This window comes from Panthera leo, chromosome A3 (assembly GCF_018350215.1).
Source record: "Panthera leo isolate Ple1 chromosome A3, P.leo_Ple1_pat1.1, whole genome shotgun sequence".
NCBI lineage: Eukaryota > Metazoa > Chordata > Mammalia > Carnivora > Felidae > Panthera > Panthera leo.
The window spans coordinates 25,354,076-25,379,303 of record NC_056681.1 but is presented as its reverse complement, the minus strand read 5'-3'; the positions used below and the strand labels follow the sequence as shown (position 1 = coordinate 25,379,303).

Here is a 25,228-nt window from a genome sequence, read left to right as displayed (position 1 = left end):
GGGGGAGGAGCAGAGAGGGAGAGAGAGCATCCCAAGCAGGCTCTGTACTAACAGCACAGAGATGGATGTGGGGCTTGATCTCACGACACTGGGAGCATGACCTGAGCCAAAATCAAGAGTCGGATGCTTGACCGAGCAACCCACCCCAGTGGCCAGAAGTGTTAGTTTTTTTTTTTTAAATAGATCCATGGAAGATGGTAGAGTTGAAAAGTCAAGGCTATGAGTAGATAGAAAATTGGGACCTAAGTTGAATATGGAAGTGAAGTAGACAATTCCTGTTTGTTTGGGAAAAGAATGATAACCAAGGAAAATGAACTTCTGCTTGCAACCATTTGCTACTACTTTCCCTTCAATCATGTCTTTCGTACTTTTTTGTATTAGCAGGTTGTGGAGTTGCTGTACTGTCGTGTCCCACGAGGCTGGCACAGCAACCCTCTGCTTGCGATGCCTACAGCTATCATCCACAGGGACCAAGCACATGGCGTTGTAGTGTATTTCCAGATGTCCTTCTGTCTGGTTGGATGACTTAGAGCCTAAGCAGGGTGTTTGCCCTAGAATAGGAGAAGAATTGTTACTTTGGCATAAGGCCCTTCCTGGCAGCATTCCCACGTCTGTTATTGATTAGAAGTGAATGCTGGTCAGTCAGGATGCAGGAGTGCTGGTCTGATTATCAAGCTTACCCTTCAGGATGAAAAACTGCAGGAAATTTGAAGGATGGCATAAGCTGGCTCTAAAGAAGTGCTGAAAGAAGACCCTTTCATAGCTATTGTACCGAGACCTGATGTGCAGCCTGAGTGATTTCCACATGCCAAGGAGATATCCTACCGTCAGAAGCTTCCCTTAGAGGAGGGCAGCAGAACAGGTGGTGGATAGCCTTTGGAGTTGATTTTTCTTAAATGTATATCATTCAAATAAAATGCACAGATACTATGTTCTAATAAGTTTTTTTTTATAGTTACCACTTTTGTGTAACCATAGTGTTAACTAAAATTTAAAACACTTAGATTTACCAGAAAATTAACCTCCTGCAACCAATATCTCATTTCTCTCCCTGTATTTCCGTTTCTTTAAATACAATTGTTTGTTTGTTTGTTTGTTTGTTTGTTTAGAGAGGGAGTGCATGCGAGCAGGGGAGGGGCAGAGGGTGAGGGAGATAGAGAATCTTAAGCAGGCTCTACATTCTGCATGGAGCCTGACGCAGGGCTGATCTCAGGATCCTGAGATCATGACCTGAGCTGAAATCAAGAGTTGGATGCTTAACTGAGCCACCCAGGTGCCCCATCCCCCTATATTTCCATTTCATGTAAAAGGAATCATGTAGTGTGTATTCCTTTGTGTCTGGCGCTTGTGTTTTTGAGTTTTATACAATGTAATTATATGAATGAGTGTCTTGTTCCTTTTTAATGTTCTTGGTATTCCATTGTATGGATGTACATCAGTTTATCCATTTACCTGTTGCTGGACATTTGGGTTGTTTCCAGTTTTTTGCTAATATGAATAAGACTGCTATAAACATTTTTGTAGTTTTTGTGAACATTTGTTTTAATTTCTCTTGGTAGAATTATTCAGTCATTGGGTAGATATGTGTTTACTTTTATAGAAAACATCTAGGCAGTTCTCCAACAGTCCAAAATGGTTGTACCTTTTACACTCCTCTATCAGTAATATATGAGAATTCCATACGCTTCATATCCTCCTTAACATTTTTTATTTTAACTATTTTAGTGATTGTGTGATGGTAGCTCATTATGATTATAACATTCATTTTCTTGATGATTAGTGATGTTGACTACCTGTATGTATTGGACATTGCTTTATCTTCCTTTCTGAAGATACATTTGTCCCATCTAAATATTATCTATTCAAATCTCACTTTCAAAAATTAGGTATTTAAGTTTTTATTGTTGTTGTTTATTGTCAGAATTCTATATACATTCTAGATAAGAGTCATTTGTTAGATATATGAGCTGTGAGTAACTTTTTTTTAATCTATGGCCCATCTGTCCATTTAAAAAAAATTTTTTTTTTTTAATCTTTATTTATTTTTGAGAGACAGACAGAGTGTGAGCAAGGGAGGAGCAGAGAGAGAGGGAGACACAGAATCTGAAGCAGGCTCCAGGCCCTGAACTGTCAGCACAGAGCTGGACACAGGGCTTGAACTCACGAACCGTGAGATCATGACCTGAGCTGAAGCCAGACACTCAACCGACTGAGCCACCCAGGCACCCCGCATCTGTCCATTTTCTTAATGGTATCTGCTGATGAGCAGAAAATCTTAATGTTCATAAAGCCTAATTTATCAATTAAAAAAATTTTTATGGCTTGCATTTTTGTTGTGTAACCATCCAGGTTTTGTGTGACCATCCAGGCTTTGCTTACCATAAGGTTATGAAGATACTCTTCTGCTCTGTTTCTAGAAACTTTCTTCATATTAGTCTGTAATCCATGTTGAAACAGTTTTTGTAGATGGAATAACAGTATCGAGACTAGTTTTTTTCTATTTGAATAACCAGTTTCAACAATACTTGTTATAAAAAGACTTTTCTTTCCTTGTTGAATTGATTTGGCACTTTTACTAAAAATCAGTTGCCATTGAGTAGTTTGTTCTCTAAGTTTGTTCTTTTTTGAGATTGTTTGACTGTTCTGTACCCTTAACATTATCACATAAATTAGCTTATTGGTGTGTTTTTCTCTCTTTTTTGCTTTTTAATGCAGAGATAGTCTGGAATTTCTAAAACTTTCACAAAATCAGGAATATACATTTTATGCAATTTCAATAAAAAATTGCAGAGTAATATTACTGTACAGTATAATTTCTCTGTTATGTTTAAAATACATATTTATAAAAGCATGGAACAAAGTATTAAAATAGAAGAGGGCTTTGTGTTATCCCCCAATGGAAGCAAGTCCAACATTTACCTTGTTTTTATTTGGATTTAAATCAAGGCTGGAGTTCTGGTCCTAATTTCCCATCCTAATTGGTTTTTAATCTAATAGTCTTATTATTGAAAAAACTTGTATAGCCCACTAAGAAATACCTAAGAGTTGACTTAAACAAATTTAAAAAAATTAAATAAAGATCAAGTGTGTACTATGTTCTGACCTTTGGACTTGGCACTGGAATATAGCAGTGATCAAGAGGCTCCAAATCTCAAGGGGCTTACAACATGAGAGGCAGAGGCTGGCCTCTTCTGAAACAGAAATGAACAAATTATAAATCAAGCATTTGGGATTTTTTTTTTTTTTTTTTTTTAAGTCTGGGTATTCTCTCTCTTTTTTTTTTTTTTTTAATTTTTTTTTAACGTTTATTTATTTTTGAGACAGAGAGACACAGAGCATGAACGGGGGAGGGTCAGAGAGAGAGGGAGACACAGCATCTGAAACAGGCTCCAGGCTCTGAGCTGTCAGCACAGAGCCCAATGCGGGGCTCGAACTCACTGACCGCGAGATCATGACCAGAGCCAAAGTCAGACACTTAATCAGCTGAGCCACCCAGGCGCCCCCAAGCATTTGGGATCTTGTGATATGAACGAAAGTTTCTTGATGTTCTTTATTATGTTACAGCTGATAGATGTGTTAAAAATATCACCCCCCCCAAAAATATCACCCAAGTGATATACCTTACCATTTGGGTAGGACTCATCTGCAGCATTCAGCTACCCTTGCTAACTTTTGTATTTTCTTTTGTTTGTTTGTTTTTAATTTTAATTTTTTAATGTTTGTTTATTTTTGAGAGAGAGAGAGACAGAGCACAAGCAGGGGAGGGGCAGAGAGAGAGGGAGACACAGAATACCAAGCAGGCTCCACTCTGTCAGCACAGAGCCCCATGCAGAGCTCGAACTCACAAACTGTGAGATCATGACCTGAGCTGCAGTCGGACCCTTAACCTACTGAGCCACTAGGCGCCCCTGTTTTTGTTTTTTAATGAAAATATGTCCTGAGGCCTTACTATAGAGTATGAACATTGGGATGATTGAGTATGTATATCCATGGTTTTGTCAGGTATGTAGTTACCTTCTAAAATTTTCGTGGCAAAGATTTACTTTGTACCTGTGATCAGTATTGTGACTCAGGTTCTTTGTTTTTGTTTTGGGGTTTTTTTTGGAGGGAGGGGTGTTTTATTTTAATCCAGAGGAACCAGAGGTGTTAGCCTATGTTTTAAAACTCACATTTGATAGTGGTACAAACAGCTGTCACACTGAATAATTGTCAAGTCATTATGAGGGTTTCTGTTGCTCACTAATCTAGGTATAAATCTGGATTTTTAACCACATGTGATGGGTAAAAATTAGTTCTTGGGAGAGTTTATGCTGTGTAGGCCATCTGTTCCTACAGATGAACAGAATGAAATGTTAGCCTTAAAATTTGCAAGCCAGTGAACTAAGATGTGTGATAAGGTGGGCTGAGTGAAGTTTCTAGAGAAGACACTTGAAACTTGGCATCTGTGTGCGGATGACCATGGATTTGGTTGCAAAAGGAGTAGTGTATGTGGCTAATATCCTTTATTTGATGGACAGGAGTCTTTGTTTTTAACTGATTCTCCATGGTGGCCATCAACCTGTTTTATCATCTAACACAGTATGATTTGATTGTTTTTTTATAAGATTCAGGTAAATTTTCCCTTTTCTGTGTGCCTCCACTCCCAGTCTACTTGAGGTCCTCTCCTTTAATTCTTATCACCTAGCTATATCATTAACTCCTTTGAGGGTTGGAATTGTAGCTTCATCTTTGCATTACATGCACTTAGTACAGTGCTTGGGTCATGTTAGTCTTTCAGTGATGATTGATAAAATGAATCATCATTGCAACTTCTTGCTTTAGGAATGACAGCAACTTATTTTTTCCACATTCCCTTTCAGTTTTGCCTATGAATATACTTTTTACGTGTTATTTCCATGAATTTTTTATCTCTTGTGCCTCCTGTCAAGGCGTTTTCTATGTTGCCGTTTATTTATCTGTCATGATTTCAGTGAAGAAATAGACCCAGACTGTGCATTGTTTTCATCATGTAACATTTGTAATTAGATTACAATTTTTTTGTAATTTGTAATTATAATTAGATTGTTGATTAATTAGATTGTATTGCCATTTACCAATCCTCTATATATGTAAGAGCACTGTTGCATGTATTTGAGCAATCTGTTGTTTCAGTTTAGCCATTACTGTAAAATAGTCACAAGATAATGGGCCTGTTCCCAGGGCCACAGCCCAAGCCCCTTATCCTTGTTTGGTCTCCTTTTCTTTGGACAGAGTAACCCATATGGTTTTGTAGTTTAACGTTCTTCAACTAATTGGGGAGATCCAATTATTTCTCTGAACCAGTATTTTGATCTAATGTTTGATTAGGTTTTAGAGAGTATCTTCTTTATTTCTGAGTTATGTGTACATGAAAAGTCTTAGTATTTTATTTTAAGTAGATTGTATTTAGTAAATATTTTTAGATCACCTTGTTTCTGAAAAAGATAAAATCACACACGCTTGACAATGTGTTATTTGTTGAATTAAAATAATAAATCCTAGAGGGATGTTGGTTAAATATATTTCAGTCCTAAGTCACCTTGTTTGGATTTAGGTGGTAACCAAGTCTCTGCTAGCAGTGTATTTAGAAACCATTTCATCAGATGTATTTTTCTGCAGGGAGTTCTGTTGTAGTATGCATTCATTTTCAGTACTAGCACACTCAGAGGACAACTGTCTCAAGGTGATAGGAGCACTTTCTTGTACCCCCTCTTGTACCAACTGTATCATGCATTTCATTGTGGACTTGCTCTCTATATTCCTTCTTGATTGTGTGCTCTTATCTTTATCATTAGGTTTAAGTGACATTTTAGGTTTAGATTTTTTCCTCAGCCCATTAGGTAAACTCTAGCCAACTTCTACAGCTGGCTTCCAGGTAGGTGTAATAGAAGTAATAATAAGAATAATAGTAGATGATGGTGGTGATGGTATGTTTTGTAAGTGGTTTGCAGTTTAGAACAGGATTATTAACTTTATTTCCTGATGACAAAACAGGTTGGACAGAGAGGCCCTCTTAACTGCCTGTTTTACTTAGATGTGAACCACTGTTTTAGATGTACTTATTTGTTTAAGCATTTACTGGGTACCCTCCCCCCCCCCCCCAAAAAAAAAAAGGTAGCCTTTAAACTCACAATGAGCTTTTGACAGGTTAACTGACATGCCTTTGGTCATACAACCAAGTTACTGGGATTGTATCCTAGGACAGTTGGGTTAACTAAGCATGCTTTTACCTATTTATGCCTCTCAGGAGGAGTAGGACTGGGGTCTAGGGCTTCTGACTCTCAAATTTTGGTTTTTCTGTCATGCTTCCTATTTCAAATAATTTGTCCCATTGTTCCTGACCCTAACTGCTTGTCAAAATTTTGGTTTCAAAAATGAAGTCATGGTAACTAGATCATATTGCTTCTGTGTGAAGAAAGACTTCACATGTTAGGAATGCTTGGCAGCCCAGAGGATGTCTTATAATTCTCCTGTAGAAAAGGAAGTTTAGTGAGAGAGCAAATGAGAATATTTTATAAGCAGTGTTCCAAAAGGATTCGAGGAAATTGGTATTTACCCATTATTCCCACATGTCCTCAATTCCATTTTTGTGTTCCTTTCCATACTCTGACTACATGTATTTGTTTTTTTTTTAAATAAATAATTGTAATTGTACTGTACATATAATTTTTGTAGGAGGCTTACCCACACAGTTTTGTATTGTATGCATTTCCCCAAGTGTTGAATGATTTTCATAATTATAATTTTTAATGCTTTCACAGTTCACATTGACATGCGGTTCCGCCATTTAATTAACCATTTCTCTGTGGTTTAAATTGCTTTTTCCCTTGAGTTATTTTCTAAGGACATATTCCCAGGAGTGAGGTCACATAGTCAAAGTGTATGAAACATTTTTCTGGCTGAGAAATCATTTTTTAACCACACTAATTGAATGTCGGTACTTTAACATACATTTATTTCTGCGCTTTTTCTTCCTAGTACATTAGTAATCGGATACTGTAACTAATGGAAGGTAACAGGCATATAGATAAAGCCTTACAGTTTGAACTGGAAATACATCATAATTTTCTCCCAAAATTCACTATCCCATTTCGTTATGCTTTGCCAGAGTGATGGAGGACTGGCTGAGGAAATGTGGAGAAATTGCTATTAAAACCTTGGCCATGTTAAATTGAAAGTAAACTTCAGGAGAAAAGCTTAGCTGTAGAAGAAAAGCATGATTACTCTTTGTGGTTGGCTATTGAAATAAGAGTTTAATCCTTTTGTCCTTTGCACACCAGTCTCTATTTGATATGTGATATTTGCCCACTCCCCTAAAAATGTAGCTAATTAATGGGTTACAACTTTATGTTGTAATTCTGTCAATACTGCAATTAATTATTATCATTTTTCACTTATTTTAAAAATGAGTAAATGAAGGTTCCTGTTAATGTTCGTTCTTTATTTACTCAAAACAGTGGTATTTGCTCATCCTGTCTTCTATGAAAGTTTTTTTTTTCTTCTATGAAAGTTTTAAACAGAGATGGGATTCATGAAAACCATTTATATTCTGTAATAGATTCTTGCATTGAGTTTGAGTTCAAAATAGATAAAATCTTGAGATCCTTCACAGTCAAGTTTCTAAGTAATCAAAAGTACTTTGTGGAGCCTAGAGGGCCAAGGGGACTCATAATCAGGAAGTAAAGATAGAAAGGCAGCTCTGAATCAGGATAAAGTCCTGTGATCCTATAGAGGTATGTATTTTGACTATTAATTTTTTTTCCTTAGAAGATTCATGATTAGGGCACAGAAATTCAAGATTATTCTAGTTTGAAGCTGGAAACTGGATTGCTAGCTTTCTCAAAGTACATAGGAGAGTCTACCAAGAATTGTCTTTACCCAGATCTAAACTTCTCTACTTAAATGTAATATTCTTTGCCTTTGCTGATTGAAATTAGTTTTAATTACATTCCCTTAGATAAGTATGGAAAACATTTTGGATGTTTCCAAGACCAAAGTTTAAATCATTTTACATGTACTTCGTTTTAACTTGTTATGTCTGGGCTGTTTTGGCATTTAAAGCCATTAATCTTAACTCACAATTTCTGTCCCAAGACAAATGAGAGGCAGATGCTCACATCTGGACCATTTGTTCCAAACATTGTTTCATTCACATAGTTTAAATTGCATTAGAAATTTTGATAGTGATGAAATCAGGAATTTAGAGTGAATCATTGGGTCTTTCCATTGAATGGGGAAGATTGTAACTTCCAACTTAATATAGACCTATAGACTTAAATATTTTTTGTGGATATTATAATTTACAATATGCATTGTTAGTCTGTTTTAGCCTTCTTAAAGTGTTATTTAAAATGATAAACTTTTAGGGGCTCCTGGGTGGCTCAGTCAGTTAAGCGTCAGGCTCTTGATTTCAGCTCAGGTCATGATCTCATGGTCTGTGGGATCGAGACCCACATCAGAGCGTGCTTGGGATTTCCTCTCCTTCTCTCTGTGCCTGCTTGCATGCGCATATGCATGTGCTCTCTCTCAAAAATAAATAACATTTAAAAAATTAGAATGATAAACTTTTAGAGGGAAAAGTGAACACTTGAAGTATTGTCTGTAATTAGAATAGAAAGTTAGGTGTAAATAAATAAATGTATATATATTTAAACCCAAAAAGTACCATTGCTATTCAGCTCACTGTATTTCTTTCTTGTCCTTTCATTTCTGGCCAGTTTGAAAGATTTAAACTGCATTATCGTTTCTTTTATTCCTTGGTTTGTTATAAAGAACAATACTGTATGTAAGAGTAACACAGCATAATCAAACAAGATGATCCCATAATGCAGGGATAGTTCAACATTTAAGGACCCAAAAGGAGAAATAAACTATCATTTTAATAAATAGATCCCTTCTCCTTATAGAAAAGCTTTCAGTTTAATCAAAACTGAAGACCTATTTTTAGTAAAAACAAGTAAAAGGCCCCAAGTTTTTGGTAGATGGAAACTTCAAGGATATAAATGCAAAACATACTCTTTAAATTAGAGCTCACACTTAAAGATGGTGAAAGGCAGTAGAGTTTGGTTTGGGCTGTGGGAGATGCACAAATGAGAGAACCCGACCTACAGTTTGGGGGTTGGAAGTCCAGCCAGACACAAAGAACACAAGGAGGCTGTGGTGACACCTCCCCTGGTCTTTATCTGATGTGGGCATAAAGACCGCATCAGATCGCTTCTCCCAGATTCATTGTAATAAAGCATCTCAGCAACATATGCATCTTACATTCCTCAAAGATTGAGGTCAATAAAATGATTAGTTAATTGAGTTCTCTTTATATTTACCTTACTTTCTGGAAAGGAAGAATAAAGCAAAACTATCCTGCCCTTAATTGCTCAACCTTAATTGTGTGAGGTCATCATTGTCCAAATTTCCCTTGAAAATGACAAAAAGATGAATTTGTTTCTGTGGCTTGGGGTCTCTGCTAGGTTGTTCTATTTTTATTTAATTTGATTGTCAACAGCAACCCTGGCAGCTAGACAGTATTGACTGCATGTTATAAGCAAGAAAACAGACTTTGAGAAGGAACTATTCCTGCTATCAAAGAGCTAGACAAGGGGCACCTGAGTGGCTCAGTTGGTAAAGTGTCCAACTTCAGCTCAGGTCATGATCTCACGGTTGTCTCCCTCTCTATCTGCCGCTCCCCTGCTCGCTCACTTGCTCTCTCACTCACTCTCCAAAAAAAAAAAATAAATAAACATTAAAAAAAAAAAGAAGCTAGACAAGTAGCAGAGCCTCAATTTGAATCCTGATCATCTGCCCGAATCTAGAGACCGTGTATTTTTTTATCAGTATATCATATTCCTCTAAAAGAGCTGTCCAAGAAAATATAATGCAGTCCACAAATAGGGGCCACATATGTAAATTTTCTAGTAGCTTTATTTAGAAAAACAGATGAAATTAATAATATAGGTCTAAAATATTTCAACAGGGGCGCTGGGTGGCTCAGTCTATTGAGTGTCCAGCTTCGGCTCAGGCTATGATCTCACTATTGGTGGGTTCGAGTCCCATGTTGGGTTCTGTGCTGACAGCTGGGAGCCTGGAACTTGCTACGGATTCTGTGTCTCCCTCTCTCTCTGCCCCTCCCCTGCTCATGCTCTCTCTCTCTCTCTCTCTCTCTCTCTCAAAAATAAACATTAAATTTTTTAAAAATATTTCAACATATAATCAGTATTAAAACCTGAGATATTTTACATTCCTTTTCTTTAGTACTAAATGTTGAAACTTGCTGTTATTGTACTCAGTATATTTCAATCTAGACTAGCCACATTTCAAGTGTTCATTAGCCATTTATGGGTAATGGCTACCATATTGAGCAATGCAGCTCTATATTGTGAAATCCTCTGCAAAAATCTATACCTTGAAAACGTGAATTTGTGTAATATTATAGAAAGAATCTTTCATTACACATGGATTTGCCAGAAACTTTTTCTGAATATCCAGAATTTGGAGGATATTTGTTGACATGACTCGAGGACATCTACTCATATACTCAAAAATGTCTATAATCCCGTTGTCCTGTCAGAGAACTTCCAGAAAGTAGTTAAAAGAAACCATCAAACCTTTAACTAGTTTTTGTTATTTTTTTAAAGTACTTGTTTCCCAGAAAGGGGGTTTAATAAATAAACTGTTAGAAACCAGGTTGAATCAAATACATAGAATTTCCCCCCCTTCTTGACATCCTGTGGCTGTAGGTGCCACAGGAATATATAGTTTGGTGGTTTTGCACAACCATTTGCTTTTGATTACTCATGATGAGATAGTTTTCTTCAAATATTTGACACTGTTAAGACCCCTGGAAACAGAACTATTAGTGACCATTGCCCAGAACTACTTCTTAGCTGTCTAGCAGTGGCATGTGCTATTTTTGTAATAAGGCAAACTGCTCAGTGCCCAGAGTTCCTTAACAGAAGCTGGTATCAGCCATTCAGGGAGGTTGTCCAGACCTTCCCATTTTGGAAGACAGCTTGATCTTTGGTCTCTGATATACTCCTGGCTCCGCAGTTCTGTTTTTTTGTTTGTTTGTTTATTCTTGAGAGAGAAGACGGAGCGTGAGCAGGGGAGATGCATAGAGAGAGGGAGACACAGAATCTGAAGCAGGCTCCAGGCTCCAAGCTGTCAGCACGGAGCCTGACACAGGGCTCGAACTCATGAACCACAAGATCATGACCTGATCCAAAGTCGAACGCTCAACCGACTGAACCATGCAGCCGCCCCACTGCAGTTCTGTTTGTATGGTTATCCACCCTAAGGCCGAAATTGACAGGCTTCATCATCATACTTCAGACTGGAAAAACATTTGAATCAGCTCTTCAAATATTAAAGGGATATGGATCCAATTTGGAACCCTAGCACTGGCAAGCTGTTTATAAAGTTTGAGGAATAACTGTGTACAGAAAATAAAAACATTTGTACATCCAAGTTAACGGAGCATGGTCCTGTGATTTAGAAAAATAATTTTTTTTACGTATTTATTTTGAGAGAGAGAAAGTACGAGCAGGGGAGGGGCAGACAGAGAGGAGAGGGAGAATCCCAAGCAGATTCCACACTGCCGGTGCAGAGCCCAACACAGGGCTCTAACTCACAAACCATGAGATCATGACTTGAGCTGAAGTCAGACACTTACCTGACTGAGCCACCCAGGCGCCCCAGAAAAAGTTTTTTTAAGTTACAGTTAACTTGGTGGTTACCTTACTAATATTTGAAAGATAGGGCTGGGTACATATGCCTTTGCATTGGACAAACGTTTTTACTTACTAGAATATAATTAAAATAGTGAAAGTTAATAGCCTTTACAATTTAATATTTTCAATCTGAAAGGATAACAGCCACACGCACGCGCGCGCGTGCGCATGCACACACATACACACACACACACACACGGGAGGATGGGTACTGAGGTAAATTTAGCATCTTTGGGATGTAAAAGGCTATTGAGAGAGTTCATATGAACAAAAGATTTGAAGTCTGGGAGGATATTCCCCAGCAGTTTAAAAACAGATATTCAACTTCTCTATCGTTAATAGAATTAATTGCTTATGATTTATATAACATTATACTGCCTTCATTTATGTGTAATAATGCTTTAGTAGTATGTATATTTTTGAGGGGTGATTTTTAAGTGGTACTGATGGAATCATATAATTTTATCTTCATACTTAGTCTCCCTATTGTTGAGTAAAACTATATGAAATTTTAAGATAAATGGAATAGTTTGTGCTCTAGAATTAGAGTAAGCATAACTTGCTTATACTTGTGCTATTAATACTGACATCATGCTTCAACAGAACTAATAGCATAATTACCTCTTATGGATTCCCCCCCTTCTCTCTGTTCAACCAACAATTGTTATGAAACCACTATTCTTGAGCTTGTAATATCCTAGGCATGGTGACAGACGACGAAAATAAGGACCAACAGATTGGAACAAAAGTATCGGGGAAGATTTAAGTGTAACTAGAGAAAGGAGATGGAAGAAGTTCTAGGAAATAGAGATGGTATGACCAGAGAACGACCATGACCTAATAGGAGACCAACCTAATTGGGATGTAGAACTGTTCATGAAAATGGATGTGGGCGAGTATTGGAGTTTAGTGACTGGGAACCATGAAGGCCAGTCTAAGGAACAAAAGATACAGAGATTCTTGAAGCAATGGCTGCTGGTAGGAGAGTGCATAATAGTCTGAAACCCAGAGAGAGTCTAGTTAGAGGTAAAAGGGACTAATCTAAGGCAGTGGTTCTGAGAAAAGAGAGAGGTTGAGAATGAAAATGTAGAAGTGACAAGTCTGTACTGACTCAATGGAAATAGGGAGGTGTGAGAGAGAAGAGAATTCAAGTCTAGCCAAACTTGAATGTGCTACTTTGGATCATTGTGATTCAGTACTGCCTATTCTAAGCACTGAGGGTATTGTAAAGAAATAGATGGGGCATTTATTTCCCCCAAAATGGGCATGAGTCAAGCAAACAAATGCTTGATTGGTACAATGATAATAAATGTAATGAAGAGAATAAACAAGGACATGGGATGGTCTGGTAGGGAGAATGGAAAGCAGCTTCAGATAGGGAAGCTCTCCCTGAGAAAAGTGACATTAGTTTTGACTTCTGAGTGATAAGGAGTCAGCCGTGCAACAACTTGGGGGAAGCCAATTCTAGGCCAGAGGGATAGCCTGAGTTAAGTCACTGGAGCACAGATGCATCAGTAGATGGAACCAGAGAGACCAGCTGTGTGAGAAATTTTTATCAATTTTCCTGCTCTCTGGAAAAACAAGTAAGACAGATTTTTATTTAACCAGGACTGCAGTTAGCTTATCCTTTGACTGTCTCAGATCTCTGAGTTATCTGATTTGGACTATATGTGTTTGGCCAGAATAATAATGTTTCACAATGTTCAGGGGTCAATACTCAGTAGATTTAGATTGTGGTAGGGGTAACCTCCACGGGAAGGTGAGATGCAAATCAAATGTAGTTTTAAGTCCTTTCTGTTCATGTGAGAAATATTAACTTGGTGGAGACTTGAAACAGATGGTGTGCAGTTAGAGTAGATAACTGTATTATTCCAAATAAACCATTGCTGAAGCTGGGAAGCAAAAATCCATATTTCACTTTTTCCTATTGACATTATCAAGTCAGCTGTGTTGCTGCTGCATTTAACTTGCATTAAGCTTATCAACAGGGTTTGATGTTGGCAGGCAATTCCAACATATCTTTAAATATTAAAGTTATTAGCTTCAGAGGAGACCTGTTAGTTACTTTCAATATATAGTTACATAATGATTGTTAATACATTACTGATGGATAGCTGTCTAGTAGTATCTTGTACTTAGTGTAACAGCACTTTCTCAGTGGTTACTGTATGGCCTTTCCTAATCTCTCTTTCCTCTCGGTTACAGAGAAGGAAAGCAGGAGTGTGGAGTGACTTGCCCAAGATCCCACAGCTGATTAATTGTGAGAACAATCAGGATTCAAAGTCCTATCTCCCAGTTGTAGTCTAGCCTTCTTTCTTCTCCATCAGAGGCGTCAGGAAAGCAATTGTGGCCAATACTGAACTCATCATCTCTCCTCTCCAATGTACTGTCCCTCTTGTGGCCTCTGTCTTGGTCACTTGTCTTATCTTCCACATCTAATGAGTCAACAAATCCTATTTATTGTAACTCTAAATATCTTTGAAATCCAATCCCATTTCCCCATTCCTGTTGCTACTCCAATCTCAGGCCATAATCATCTCTCATTATAACAACCGTGTAAGTGGGCTCTTCTGGTGTTATGATCTTACTATTTTTCCTATTGCAACCAGTGATTTTTCTTTTCTTGTGAAATAGTTCAAGCTTACAAAGTAAGAAAAAAAGCACAGCATAAAAAACACTCATGTAAACTACTCTTAACTTTATCATATTTTACTGATTTGTCTTACTTAGGTTTTGCTTCCAGTATTTCAAAGAATTAAGCCATTAGGAGATGCCTGGGTGGTTCAGTTGGTTGAGCATACACCTCTTGATTTTGGCTCAGGTCGTTATCTCAAGGTCATAAGATTGAATCCCCTTTGGGATCTGTGCTCAGTGTAGAACCTGCTTGAGATTCTCTTTCTCTTTCTCTGTCCTCCCCCCACTTGCACACACTTTCTCTCTCTCTCTTCAAAAAAATAAATAAACCATTGGAACTACAGTTTGTACCACCTGATTCGTGCCCTTTTCTTCCCTTTGCAGTAGTCATCATCCTGGATTTGATGTTTTATTTTTATTTTTTTGTATTTCCCTTGCCCCGGGGATCATGACCTGAGCTTAAATTGGTATCTAGAGTCAGCAGCTCAGCCAACTGAGCCACCCAGGCACCTCTTAAATTTGATGTTTATTATTCCCTTGTTTTAAAAAAGATTTTACTATGTATGTGTATGTAAATGTACCATATGTAGATTGATCTATTACCATATGCAAATTTTTATGGTTTTAGGCTTTTATTAAATTAAAAAAAATTTTTTAATGCTTTATTTATTTTTGAGAGTGAGAGAGAGACAGAGTGTGAGTGGGGAGGGGCAGAGAGAGGGGGAGACACAGGATCTGAAGCAGGCTCCAGCCTCTGAGCTGTCAGCACAGAGCCCGACGTGGGGCTCAAACCCATGAACTGTGAGATCATGACCTGAGCCGAACCCGACGCCCACCCAACCCGACGAGCCACCCAGGCACCCCGAGGCTTTTATTAAAGTATTCCTCTATCCGTATTTTTCTTGCAGTCTGTTCTTTTTACTCAATAATACTACATTGTTTGGGGATTTATCCTTTTAATACATAAGATCTAGTTCACTTATTCAGTAGTACTATTTCATTTGCGAATATGCCTCAGTTTTGTTGCTGGACATTTAACATGTTCACTTTTGTACCTAGATTTTAGTATTTGCTCATCACGTTACACCAAAAATCTTGCATGTAATTAGAAGTGCATTGAATTTATACATTAAAATGAAGAGAAAATAATGGGGACAAGTCTTGCCATCCATAAGCATGATAGATGTAACTATGAAGAAGATAAGTTGACTGAAAAGACATAAAAGGATATTTAAGGGGCCCCTGGGTGGCTCAATTGGTTAAGCATCTGACTCTTGATTTCGGATCAGGTCATGATCTCACAGTTCATGGGTTTGAGCCCATTGTGGGGGCTCTGCACTGACAGTGTGGGGTTGGCCTGGGATTTTCTCTCTCTCTCTCTTTCTCTCTTTACCCCTTCCTGTGCACGCCCACATGCACTCTCTCTCCAAATAAACTTAAAGAGAAAAAATTCTCCTTCTTAAAAAGAATAAAGGGCTTATGTATTTTGTATTAGGCTTATTTCTACATTGTTTATAATTTTTATTGTAATTCATATCTTTTTGAAATTAGTGTTTGTTTGCCAGCATATAGGAATGCAATTCATTTTTAAAATATTGGACTTCTATCTAACAATCTTGCTGAACCTGCATAATCTAATAATTGGATGGTTAGATTCTCATGGTTTTCCTTATAGAAGGTCATCTAGTGTGTATAAAATGACAGTTCCATTTCTTCCTTTCCTATACGTATTATTTCTTCTTAACTGTTCTGCTGCTGTGGCTTGACTGGTGAAAAATGTTGAATAGAAGCATTGATTTATCTTCTTTCTGAGCTGAAAGACATTGCTTTTAATGTTTCATCAATAAGTATAATATTTTATAAGGGTTTTTGGAAGAGAACCTTTGTCAAGTTAAGGAACTGATGTTCTGTTTCTAGTTTTGTTCATATTGAGTGGAAATTGGGTCTTATCAAATGCTTTTTCTGTAATTATTGACGTGATTTTAAGGTGTTTCTTTTAATCTGTTAATATGGTGAGTTTTTCTGTATTACAAAAATTTTTTTTAATGTTTATTTAATTTTGAGAGAGAGACACACACAGAGCATGATCAGGGGAGGGGCAGAGACAGAGGGAGACACAGAATCTGAAGCAGGCTCCAGGCTCTGAGCTGTCAGCACAGAGCCCGACGCGGGGTTCGAACTCATGGACTGGGAGATATGACCCGAGCTGAAGTCAGACACTTAACTGACTGAGCCACCCAGGCACCCCTCTGTATTTTTTTAAAACTTTCTTTAAGTTTATTTATTTTGAGAGAGAGAGTGCACATGAAGGGCGGAGAGAGAGAAACCAAAGCAGACTCACACTGTGACATTGTGGAGTCTGATGTGGGGCTTGAACTCATGAACCATGAGATAGATTATGACCTGAGCTGAAATTGAGTCAGTCACTTAACTGACTGAGCCACTAAGGCACCCCTGTATTTTTTTTTAATGTTTATTTTTGAAGGAGAGAGAGAGAGAGAGAGAGAGAGACCAAGCCTATCCTCCAACCTATCAGCACAGAGCCCGAGACGGGGCTTGAACTCATGAACCATGAGATCATGACCTGAACCACCCAGGTGCCCCTTACTGTATTTTAAATATATAAAATTATGCTTGCATTCTTGGATAAACTCAATTTGATTGTGATTATAGAAAAATACACTTCCGTCTTTGGTTTGCTAACTTTTACTCACCTTTACTGTGGTATAATTTAGATACAATTAGCATATTACAGTCAGAATATAAAATATTTCCATCACCATAAAAAGATTTATCATGGGGGTGCCTGGGTAGCTCTGTTGGTTATGCGTCCATGCCTTAATTCCAGCTCATGTCATGAACTTACCATTCGTGATATGGAGCCCCCAGTCAGACTCTGCGCTAGAGCCTGCTTGGGATTCATTCTCCCTCTGTGCCCTGACCCGAGTGTGTTCTCTCTCTCTCAAAATAAATACAAATTTTAAAAAATTAAAGAGAGGATGTATCTCGCCCCCCTAATGTGCCTCGTTGTAGTCTGTTTCTTTCCATCAGTCCCAGACAGCCGCTTGGCTGCTTTTTGTCCCTAATTTTGTCTTGTCACAAAGTTTTATATAAAGAGGGTAATATGGTGTGTAGTTGTGTTGTGTGTCTGGCATCTTTCACTTAGTCAAATGCTCTTGACATTCATCTATATTGTTGGATATGTGTATCCGTAGTGTTCCTTTCTGTTGCAGAATACAATTTGTGTTTCTTTGATGACTGGTATGCTGAGCATGTTTTCACTCCCTTATCAGCCATTTGTAGATTTTCTTTTGGGAATTGTCTCTTTAAATCTCTTTTGTTCATTCTGAGTTGCTTGTTATTATCAAGTTATTAGGGTTATTTGTATAGTCTTCATGTCTCTGTGTCTGGGATCAGAGGGCCCTTATAGAAGATAGAGAAAGGAGGGATGACTAGGGGAAAAATTAGCATCCTCATGAAGCAAGTGATCCTTCACAGTTAGGTAGTCATCTTTGAGGTTCTTCTCTTAGTTATAGGTCTGTCTGTTTTTGGAAGAACATCAGATAACTAGCATCATTTTTGTAACTCCTCAGCTAGCTCTGACTTCAGTTGTTAGTATTCTGTCTTCAAATAATGTTTTCTTTAAAAAATAATTTTCCCTGTTTTTAAATAAACTTTTGTATGTTATTTTTCTTGGAGGTCAGTACGTAAATTGTCTTTATATCCAGTCTTAAGAGAATAAAAAATGTTATTCAAATGAACCACTTCAGTGGAAGCTGCAAAATAGATTTTACACGCATAGAAATAAACTAAGAATTAGAAATTTAATTTGTCAGTTCTTTAATCAGCCTTTGCAGAGGTCAGTAAACTATGGCCACTGGTATTTTTGTAAATAAAGTTTTATTGGAGCACAGCCACACCTGTTCCTTTTTGCATTGTCTAGAGTGTGCTGTAACAGCAAAGTTGAATAGTTGTGACACACCATATATCGTCCACAAAGCCAGAAATATTTACTGTCTTGGCCTTTGCAGAAAAAATTTACTGATCCCTGAACTATAAGAATGTATTCGATAAATTAACTTTATGTATTTAAAAATGTGGAATGGAAAAAAAATATTTTCCAATCTATTTTTAGTATACAGTAAAGTATTAATTTTGTTTTAATGGATCTCTCTGTCTTCAAGATCCCTTGTAAAGCATCATTTGGTCATTTCTTACTTGAGTCCTTATGCCTCAATTTTTGTTGAATGATAAATTATCTGTCACTGTAAACAGTTATTCCTGGCTGTCTCTGCATGTGAAGCCTGCATGTTATTAGAAAGTTGGATGTGTTGTCAGGTTCATGGCAGAGCTACATGGAAGAGAAATGTTCATCCTTAAGCAGGTGCTATGCGCACAATCAATTTAGCCAGCCTTACAAGCCTACAAGTGCAACAGTAATTTCGATGTTCTTTCCTCTAACTTTAGCAGATTAGAATTGTCAATCTTGGAAATGTTTCTCATCTGACAGTTACGCATTCAGAATATTTCCCTATTTTTGGCAATGGTTAAAGAGAGACTGTAGACAAGGAAATCTTTTTTTTCTGATGTTTTCCTTGGTTCTGATCCCAACTTTAGGGGCACTATTTAAACCGTATCTTTCATGATTTTGTCCTTATGTGCTACCTGGCAAGCTCATGTAGCCTTCCCACTGAACTACTTATTGCTCTGTAAAGACGTCCTTGGCCTTCACACATGGTAATGTTTCTACTTTTTATTTTCTTAGTACTTTGCAAACGTTTCAATATATATGTTTACCTTAATCAAGGCCCTATCTTCTATTGTCTCTTTCCCAAAGCCTGGCAAATACAGGATAGTCAGTAGCATGGGATCTAGAGAACCTCAAAATTCAGCTACAAATGATAACACATAATCCAATTATTTCTCAATAGAGGATTGTTTAAATGAACTGTGGTACTTCCACACAGTGGACTATCATACATCTGTTAGCAACAAAAGGTTGTGGAATTAAGCATTGCAGTACATATTTTGAAATTGTAAAACAAAACAAAAGAAAAACAAAAAAACCAAGGAGCAGTACAGTTTGTGGTATAGATCCGTTGCCTACTAGTCTACTGCTGTGCAACAAACCACACTAAAACCTAGTGGTCTAAAACAGTGTTGATTTTTTTGCTCATGACTGTGAGTCAGGCAGTTGTTCTGCTTTTGGTTGTTCTTACTTATTCGTATGTCTGCAGTCAGCTAGCTGCAGACCAGACTCCCTAGGATAGGCTCTCACGTGTTTGGGGTCAACTGGCCTTAGCTCGGACAACTCATCTCTGTTCCATGTGGTGTCATCCTACAGCAGAGGAGTCTGGGTTTGCCTTCATGGCTGGGTCAGGATTCCAAGAGAGGCTCAGAACTGGCACTCTGTCACTTCTATCGCATTGTGTTGGTCAAAGCAAGTCAGAGGCTCTAGCCAGATTCTGGGAATAGGGAAATAGATCCCACTTCTGGATACATTGCAAATGGGGTGGATGCAGAGAGGCCATTACTGGGGACATTCAATTTAACATCATTATGCTTTCTTTTTTATAAACAGGGGTGGGATAGGAATTTATATTCGTGTTTACTCATCTGTGCATGGAAAAAGAATGGAAGGATACACAAAAAATTAATTAAAATGGTTACGTATGGGGGCTCCTGGGTGGCTCAGTCATTTGGGCGTCCGACTTCGGCTCGGGTCATGATCCCGCGGTTCGTGGGTTCAAGCCCCGTGTCGGGCTCTGTGCTGACAGCTCAGAACCTGGAGCCTGCTTCAGATACTCTCTCCTTCCCCTCCAAAATAAATAAACATTAAAAAAAATTGTTTTTGACGAAAATAAAATGGTTACCTTTGAGGTGGGGTAGGTAGGGACAGGAGAACAGATATTTCTTTTTATATCATGCTGATTTCTGAACCATATAAATATATAGAAAAGAAAATTAGGTGGTTTTGCCTCTGCCCCCAAAGATTTAGAGGTTTAAAAGGTTTAAACCTTCCCATAGTTTCTTAGTAAGGAGTCTTTTTTTTTTTTTTTTTTTTTTTTTTTTTTTTAAGAAATAGAATGACTTCCTTGGTCAACATGTTTGGAGTGATCAGTATTCCTGTTCTATTGATCTGAAAGATCTATATTCACCTCATTTTTCTCAGTGATGATAATCAGGAGCACTTGACCATATCTTCTACCCAAAACTCAGCATACATAAACATCTCAATGGCCAAATAAAATTATTTATTTTAATAGATTTGTAATCTAATTCAAGTAAGTACGTACTGTATGGCCATTATTATATATGTTATGGTACCCCTCACAGAACCTTGTTTTTGATGTGTTATCCTAGGAACACATGAGGAAAATCATTACCACACAAAACTAGTAAGTGATAAAGCATTTTTCACATCAAGTTCACCTTCTTTTACCTAAACATACTTTTTCCTTGTAGCCCTGGGAGTTTCTCTTCTTTCCAGTAGTCTAGGAAGTCCTTCTCCTGACATAATTGCATTTTTCTTATCTCATATTTACACCTCTTCTATTTCTTTTTCTGTTTTCTGCTTCAAAGTAATTTTTTAGAACTTTTTAAAAGCAGTTTAGGGACACCTGGGTGGCTCAGACGGTTCAGCCTCTCCAACTGTTGATTTTGGCTCAGATCATGATTTCACGTTTCAGGGGTTCGAGGCCCTGCATCAGGCTCCTCGCTGATGGTGCAGAACATCCTTAAGATTCTCTCTTTCTCTGCCCCTACCCGGCTTGCGCTGTCTCACAATAAGTAAATAAACTTAAAAAAAAAAAAAAAAAAAGTAAAAGCAGTTTATAATGCTTTGTAAATACTTTTGTTTATGGGCAGTTTAACATATAGGATTCTTCTCAAGTAATATTTATCTGGGATGTTTGTGTTTATGTTCTGTATTACTTCTCTTATAGAAGTGTTCTGCTCTTTAGTTTCATGTCTGATTCTTCAAATTCCTGTGTGAGGAACAAAAGCTCTGCTGTCACACAGAGAACTGTTCATTACTGTGTTCTCTCTCTCATCAGTTTTCTGTTTTCATGACATCCACATCATATTGCACGATGGAGAACTAAAATCATCATTCAGACACACTTTTTCATGTTTGCTCTTCTTTTAGTTCCACTAGAGATATTGGAAATGCATGTGGTCATGCATTATTATTATTATTATTTTAATGTTTCATTTTGAGAGAGAGCACATGTGCCTGCTCGAGCAGGGGTGGGGCAGAGAGAGAGGGAGGCAGAGGATCCGAAGCAGGCTTCAGGCTCTGCACTGACAGCAGAGAGCCTGATTTAGGGCTCAAACCCACAAACTGCGGGATCATGATCTGAGCTGAAGTCAGACACTTAACCGACTGAGCCACCCAGGTGCCCCTCGAGTTTTATTTTTTAAGCCATATATACCTAAGTCTTCAAAATAACCAAAGCACAGACTCAGAGTGACTAAATCAGTTACGCTGAATCTTAAAATCTATGTTTAGAATCAAGTTGAACCTTTATGACAAAAGTAAGGGTTATTTTGATTTTCTTGGACTGAAGACTTTATTTCTTTTTGATATTCCAAGCAGTGGTGTTTATGGGTTCAGAGTGCCACTTGAGAGAAAGGAATTTCTTCTCTTTGCACTGTATCTAAGGTTCTCTGGCATTGAAAAGATCTCAAGATATGGTTGGTTTTTTCAAAGAATTCAGCTAGAATATAAAACATGAGTATCTGTTCCAAAAAAATTCAGAAATGAAGTCACTGTAACAGTGATGACATAAAGGCATGGCACAGCCAACAATCAGAGGGTTAAAATGCCTACTTTGGAATGTACCCCTTATCCACCATTTGAGCAGCTGCTGTATTGTCATGTTGTAAACCACTTGGATAGATCTCACACCATGAAGTGCCTTCATGCCACCCAGCCTCCAATAAAAATACCCCCTTACATGGTACTTGGTGCTTTTGCAGCTGTTAATTCTTGAATCATTCCATGTAATCTCGCTGAGGTTAGATGGATTAGCTGTTGATAGTGTACCCATTTTCTATGGAAATATTAACTCGGTCATGGTCACATAGCTAGTTAGGTGGTATATCCAGAACTTGACACTAGGCTTCCTGTTTCCTAATCATCATTTCTGTTTACTGAGTACCTTCTCCAGCCAGCACTAGTTGAGGCATTGTTTTTTACCCTCACCTGTTTCCTACCAGGTAGGTCTTATTACCTCTTTACTTTACATTTGTTAGAAATGACCCAGAAAGGTGAAATGATTTAATAAAAGTAATGTAGGTTCTAACAGAATGAGAATTCACATGAAATTTCTCAGCCTCCATACCCCGTGTTTTTTCTACTAGTCGATGTTATTGAAACATGAGCTACAACACTAGTGTTGCAGATTTATGAGTAGTGATGTGAACAAGAGATGTGGGTAGTTTTAATCTGTAAACGGTACACTGCGAGGTGGGTTTTGCCCAGTATCTAAGCTTTCACTTGGTGTATAATTCAGTGTTCTGCAGTTGGGCTCCTCTCAGTTTTTCATTCTGCCAAGTGCTGAATGTTAAAACACATCTTGCTGTTACGTCCTCCTCGGGCCTTTGGCGCCCTTGCTGTAAAGGCAGGTGGTCTGAAGAAAGGCTCCCTCTAGGTTGTTGCACACTATACACAACACATTATAGTGCGAGACAACTGTCAGTTCCTTCCTTCCCCTCTCCCCCCACCCTCCAGAAAGCTGGGCCCCAGATGGGAGAGCTGGAAACATGTCAACCATTCTCTGAAGGGCATTGAGAAAAATACTGTCAAGAAGAAAAAGGCAAACGCAACAGCTCATTAGTCCACTAATCAGACAGGACGACCATCAATTTCACAAAGAAAATGTCCTGGACAGAGAGATGGGAAGAGCTGGCAGAGTGTTGCCCACATGGCTCTCAGAGAGCCGCACATTTTTGTCAGGGGTTTTGTAACTTGAGGACATTACTTGATAGACTTTATGTATTCATTAGATCTCTTTCCAAAATATGACCAATGCAAACGGAAGCATAAAAATAATATTTGGTGATATTTTCCTCATTAAAAGATGCTCATAAATGTGCAGAGATGGGCTTTTTTGCCAGTGTCATGAATGTATTGTGTCTACAGCTATGATCTCACAGAAAGAAATCTTTGGTTTAACAGTCTCATTTGAACCTTTGGTGTATCCGTGTCTTGTTCTTTAAATTGAATTCAACAGTTATTGGAGAATAAATACATGGCACTTACATGAAAAGCCTGGAGTTACCGAGAGGAACACAGTTCAGTTTAAAGATGATTATGGTGACCCTGGTCCTATTATTAACCAAGTATGTAACATGTTCTTTTTAACGGGGGAAAGTAACTGAAGCTGTTTTAGAATATTGCTCCAGTCCTGTTGATACTAGTCCAGACCTATTTCTGATGTCATTAAGTTTAATCTGTCAAATTTCTTTTTCTGGAATTTGTCGTTCCCTACCGTTATCAAACAGCTGCTTATGAATTGTCCCCATGGTGAACTAGCCTGTACTTTGTTTAGATTCAGCTCTACTTTTCATCTTTTTAAATACTGTACATCATAAATGACATTTGCATGATTGATGTCAGGGATGTTGACTCCACCTCTTTTTTCCTGCTTATCCCTAGTTAATATATATAAAAATTTAGTACTTTGTCATTTGTGGTAATTTATATACAACTGATTATGATTCTGTTTCCCTGCCGTGCAATTGATGCCTACTGGTCTAGACAGTCCCACGTTAGCTTTTTTCCTCCTATTATTTGATGAATTTATAAAAAAGAAGTCAAAAAACAGTGCATTTGAGATAAGCTGAATATGCAACCTGGTTTCTTCCTTTCTCAGCCACTATCTTCACTGTTAACTTTCAGGTCATGTTACCCTTTGACCTTGCTGGCTTGTTTTAGTTTCCTATGATTGCCATAACAGAGGTCACAAATTGGGTGGCTTAAGACAACAATAATCTCTCACTGTTCTGGGGGCTAGAAGTCCAAAATCAAGGTGTAAGCAGGGTTGGTTCTTTCTTGGGACTTCTGAGGAAGAATCTAGTCCATACCTGTCTCCCAGCTTCTGCTGGTTGCTGGCAGTCCTTGGCATTCCTTGGCCTATGGATGCATCACTCCCGTCTCTGCCTTCATGGTCACGTTGCCCTTGCATTGTGCAACTACGTCCGTCTTCATGTAGTCTTCCCTCTGTGTATGTGCCCCTTCGGCTCTTCTTAGGAGGGTATCATTCATGATGGGTTTAGAGCCCCCCTCAATAATCCAGGATGATCTCCTTCCAAGATCCTTACCTACATCTTCCAAGACCCTTTTTCCAAATGAGCATATATTCACAGTTCAAGGTAGTCAGAGGTACAGTCGTCCTGCTCCCCCAGCCTTTAACCACAGGAGATACATTCTAAGACCCCAATGGATACCTGGAACTGCAGATAGTACCAAATCCTAAATACATATTATGTGTTTTCCTATACATATACCTGTAATAAAACTTAATTTGTAAGTTAAGCACAGTAAGAGATTAACAATAAATGAAAATAAAATAGAACAATTATAACAATATACTATAAGTTATGTGACTGTGGTTTCCCCCTGTCTCTCCCCCTCTATCAGAATATCTTATTGTACCGTACTTACCCTTCTTTTTGTGATGAAGTGAGACAACAAAATGCCTGCCTGATGAGGCGAATGACCCAGGCATGATGACCTTACGTTAGGCTACTCTTGCCCTTCTGACTCTCTGTCCATCAGGGCGATCATGTGTTTCCAGACCATGGTTGGCCACAGGTAACTGAAACTGTGGAAAGTGAAACTGGCTGAA

General features: G+C 38.0%; 1 protein-coding gene across 7 annotated transcripts in view; it reads left to right on the top strand.

The window, feature by feature from the left end:
* Positions 1 to 25,228, top strand: part of CBFA2T2 (CBFA2/RUNX1 partner transcriptional co-repressor 2) — a 140,513-nt gene that overhangs the window by 73,148 nt on the left and 42,137 nt on the right. The gene's annotated exons all lie outside the window — the stretch shown is intronic.